A 5,581-nucleotide genomic window follows, 5' to 3' on the forward strand; every position below is an offset into this window, starting at 1 on the left:
TGCTGTAATGCATTGTCTTGGGGACATAATTGGAGGATTTACCCGAGTCACGGGGCAAGTCCATCCCAAAAGACCAGTGCACTTAGCTATATTGCCATACTGCTCTATTACTCACTTACATTGCTTTGTTTATATGTTCATATACCTATTTATTTCCTTTTTCAGTACCGTTAACAACAGGATCATGTTATTCTTCTTTATTAGATGCTAAAAAACACTTCAAGCAGAAGTTTTTGAAATAGCAGTCATAAAAGCATTCTTTGGCCTTCCAATGTCACATTTCTACACTTATGATAAAGCAAGTTCAAACACTACACATTTCCACTGTCATCAAGCCACACATGAGGAGTAAGTACATTTGTTCTAGATATGGCTGAAATATTATTTGGCTCAACTTCTCTGCCATGTAGTTATTCAATCCTCACTGGGTTTCGGTATTTTTCATAGCACTGATAGCTGAAGGTGTTGATAATCCCCCCCCCCCCAACCTCGCGTACGGCACGTAATTGAGCTAGAGGTTCGAGATTAAAACGAGCCTGGCATGCGTCACCTCAAGAGACGAAGCGATTGGTAGCCAATGTAAAGGTCCGGGATCAATCGGTGATCTTCAAGTCAGGTCAAGAGTCAAACTTCGCCAATTAGCTTTTAACCGATTGCACCTATACTAATCAACAGACCGGAATGAAGTTTGCATCATCGTAGGCCTCTCATTGAGTCTCGTCGAATGGTATATTTTTTGGTCGTGAAAGTCAATTTGAAATTTTCCGTCAGTTCAAGTTCACGCATTTGCCACCCCGTAGTTGGAGGCGTGTGCAACCTTCGGAAACAGCAGCCGCAAAGGATAAAGGTTCAACGAGTTTTATTTGTTGTATGTAATTTTGGGACCGATGGCTCTTCTCATCACTTCGTTAGGGCTGACAAAAATGTAATCCGTTACGGCACATTTGGTGCAACCTAGCACGTGCCACATTTCACCAATCGACCGTGACAGCCTTCATAAGTTATTCTTGGTGCTGGTATGTCAAATGGTGTCAACTCTGTCACGATTGGCTCTGTCGTTTGGCTTCCAGACCCAAAAATAATGGAACAGACTCACCTACATACTCGCAAACATCTCGGCTCAATTTTCTTTCGCCACCTTCTAAATGAGAAATTTTACGGATCAAAAATCATGTTATCGCAAAAATTTTATTTCTTCCAATTAATTACGGACAACTCCACGAAATACAGACGCAGATAAGATAGATGACCAACTGCATTTCTTAAAGATTGACAGGAATCTTCTATATTTTCTATTTTAGGACGAAAATAATTAAATGAATTGTATCAAAATAATTTAATCCCACTAAATAGCTCTAATATGAATTCTCTATTAGGATTATATAGGAAATAAATAACTCAAATCACACCATCAATGGTAATTTAAATTTTTCTTTACAATATGCCGAACGATCATGCTTACATAATCATTCATATATTCATTCAAGATATGTGAAATAATTCGACAGAAAGTACACTATGAAACTATATTTTATATTTTTGTCCATACGTCAGTTAAATTAATGGATTAATGATGCTATTTTGTTCGAATATGTATGAAAACAGTAAACAAATTTTAAGTTATTGAAATCAATCGAAATATATATTTCATTCATGTACCTCAGAACAAAGCAAAATTATGGATAATTTTATCATTTTAGCTATTAATAAGTCATTTTGTTAGAACTATAGAATTAGCTGTTAAATTGAATTAAATGATTTAGAACAATAATTCAAGATCATTTTGATATTACACAGCGACCGTTTTACGGAAATAAAAGATCATCTTCCAAACTAGATCAATGACTATGGAACTGCAGCAACTGCTGACAAGAAACTCCAAAACATTTGCGATGTACCTTGAAACTTTTAGGACCTCAATCAGTCATTGAATTTCTTTTAAGTAAAATAAAAGAAATGCTACAAATCAAAACGTAGTTTTTTTTTACATAGTTTTGTAAGTAGGTGATTAATTATGTAGTTTATTTTGTCCTAAATAAGGAACAAAAACTCTTGGATGGTAGTAAAATTATCCTTGGTTCTTTCTTAAAATACCCTTTAATACCAGTAGTTATCCCGTGTTTATATATATATATATATATATATATATATATATATATATATATATATATATATATATATATATATATATATATATATATATATATATATATATATATATATATATATATATATATATATATATAAACACGAAGAGCAGACAATTGATGAAAAATTGTATGAAATTAAGAACATATATTAGTTAGTTTATAGTGAAGTCTTGGGACATTCAGTTACAAGGAAAAAAAACATGGATATCAAATGATACTTTGGATACTATAAAAAGGGCACAACGACAGAAATTGATTGTTGAACGTTTTCGAGGAAGTAATGAAAATTACAATGTAGAGCTTAATAAGTATTCCAACACTGATAGTGAAGTAAAAAGATCTAGGAATGACTGGAAAGAATATTTAGACAGGAAAGCAGGCGATGCTGACAAAGCTATGAATTCAGGGAGTGGCTATGATGTAAAAATTGCTCATAGAGTTATTAATGAAATCTCTACTGAGGCAAAGAAGAAGCGCATATACCCATTAAAAAGGTAGATGGATCCATTATAACAGAAGATGAAAAAAAGGCAACGTTGGATGGTACTCTTTATTGAGGTCATGAACAGGATATATGAAAGCAATAATTTGACTGATATTCCTGAAGCTGAGGAAGATCTTGCTGTGCCCATGAATGAATTATGCGTGTTTGAAGTAGAAGTGCTCATTGAAAAGCTAAAGAGATGGAAAGCCCCGTGGATCTGGTGGAATAACTGCTGAGATGATATTGGCCGAAAATGAAGTGACTCCCAGAATATTTACAAGATTATTCTGTAGAATGTGGCGTGAAGAGGCAAAACCAGATGAATGGGACCTAAGAGTATTGGTGAAAATTGTACAAAAAAAAGGATATCACTTGATGCAATAATTACAGACATCACACTTACGTCAGTTTTCATAAAAGTATATACTATGCTTATTCTAAGGAGGCAAGAGAGAAATATTGATGAAAAGCTGAGATGAAGAAGCAGGATTTAGCAAACATAGAAAAAGCTGAGATGAAGAAGCAGGATTTAGAAAAGATAGAAATCTTTCGTCCTCCTCAGGCAAAGAAATAGAATTATTATTATTATTATTATTATTATTATTATTATTATTATTATTATTATTATTATTATTATTATTATTAGACGTATGTTATTACTTTCCTCTCCTTTGTTGGGATTATTATTATTATTATTATTATTATTATTATTATTATTATCTCATATATGCTATTAATTTTCTCTCCTATGGTGGAGTAACCGTTACTGGTAATGTAAACTTATGGGGAGAGAGAGAGAGAGAGAGAGAGAGAGAGAGAGAGAGAGAGAGAGACTTGAGCTGAAAGCATGGTCAGTTGAAAGGGCATGCAAACATTTTATGCAATGTTCAATTCAAGAGAAGAAAAATTCAAATTTTCAACAAGGACATTTGGTAGAACAAAAGGCAACCTATCCACAGTATCTGTTTCTCATTCGAAATGTGCAATTACCATTTTTCCATAATTCCAAATCTTTCCATCGAAAGCTAAATCTTAATATATGCAGTATATCCATCATATCGTTTAAACTTCTTTGAAGAGACCCTCAAAAGATGACGCTTTGTTTTGCTTGAGATAATGGAGGAGGGTGTTCCAAATGATATTTTAAACACGCAGCAAAATATCACCTTTAAGGTTAACGGGAGGATGGGTAAATTACTCTCCTGGGAGCTTTAGAGAAGAATGGGTTGTACGAAATTTGCCTTTCTTGGTGTAGTTGGGGGTATTTATCTATATGTTACTCATTTGTCCAGTTGATAAAGTTTTCCTCGAAATAGTTATTACTTTTAATCGTGAAATATAGTTTCATGAGGGTAGGTTTTGGTAGGGACACCAATTTTTCATGCATATGTTCGTCATGGATACCGAGCTACAATGAACAGAAACCCAAAGAATAGTTAACCGTTTATATAGGTGTCTGATCATGTAATATCTATATACATAAAAACTATTCAATTTGGCGATTTGCATTCCAGGTGTTTGTAACTTGAGAAAATCTTTAAAGAAGTGAGGATTGGGCATATTAGTAAGGTCCATTATTTTGTATCGGTGATTTCCAAGATATACGATGGATATTAATCACCAGGAAGTAAAGTTTATTAGGTTAAACATAATAGTTATCTCAAATATATCTATATCAGTGAACACTTCAGCTTGAGTATGGAGAAAATACTCTAGAATCATTCAATGATAAACTCCAAATTACCCGTGTAGTTTTAGAATAAATAAATTTCATAAGTGTTTCACATGGATACACGAGTCCATGTTTAATTCTGCAGATAGATTCGAGTTCTATGATGAAATGTACGTTTCTGCAACTATGGTACATATGTAATATCCACTGCTATTGCAGGTCAGAATTATTCCTAAAGAGATGTGAGATTTCAGACAGATCGCAAAATATCAGGCCCTGGACATTCTCTTAAAAGAATATCCGATGAGCCTATTGAGAACATTGAAATTTTGATAAAAAATTCAGTTGTTGTAGCTTACAATTCATGTCATAACATGAATTTGAGCATTTTGATAAACGACTTTTGACTACTTCTGTCAATTCCAATAGTTTTTTTTTTTTTCATTCCATAAATCGTGTTAAATTTTACGCAATGTAAGACCAATTTTAGGCTCCTCTGTAAAAGATATAACAAATTGAATGTGTAGAATATATCTTCAGTTACTTTTGTTGGGTAAATTTCTCTTTACGTTTAGGTCTCTTTTATTGGTATTCAGAAAATCTGAGAAAGATTCATGTCAGTGGCAGTGTTATGTAACAATAAGTTACAGTTTTGTATGAGCTAATTTTAGAGGGAAATTCAATCAGAAAAAATCGAATAGTGGGTGTAAATAAAATGTTGAACGATATCAGATGAAATCCTATTTTTAGTAGCATGGTTTCTTAGCACCAGATCTTATTAAATTAAGTCGGGGCATTGCACCAAATTGTTGTTTGATAAAAAAAAAAAAATAGTCTCTTTAGCATCCTTATAGGCATCCATTGAATTGCCGATGAGAAATTACATTGATGATATTAATTGGATAACACATATGGACATTCATATCATACACCAGTAAATTAAATGCAGAAACTGTTGCTCTTTTAAATGTTTTATTTTTTATTTTTCATGGCAGTTATCAAATTTAATTCAACAAATGTATTTCTTGCCCTTTAGGTATATCCTTCAGATGACTATCATTTTGTCGGCAACAAACCAGTTTGGTGCTACCTATAAGGAATATATGTTTTATCGAAAATTCATATCAAATAAAGACAGCATATTTGTTTTTCTTTTCTACGTACCAGAACAGGACTTGTATCGTCAAATTTATGTATAATTTTCATGGGGTTAATTTTAAGACATCACCAGAAAACTCCTAAATCCTATTTTAAGTATTCCGCCTATCTTTTTCG

This window comes from Palaemon carinicauda, chromosome 9, assembly GCF_036898095.1.
Source record: "Palaemon carinicauda isolate YSFRI2023 chromosome 9, ASM3689809v2, whole genome shotgun sequence".
Lineage (NCBI taxonomy): Eukaryota > Metazoa > Arthropoda > Malacostraca > Decapoda > Palaemonidae > Palaemon > Palaemon carinicauda.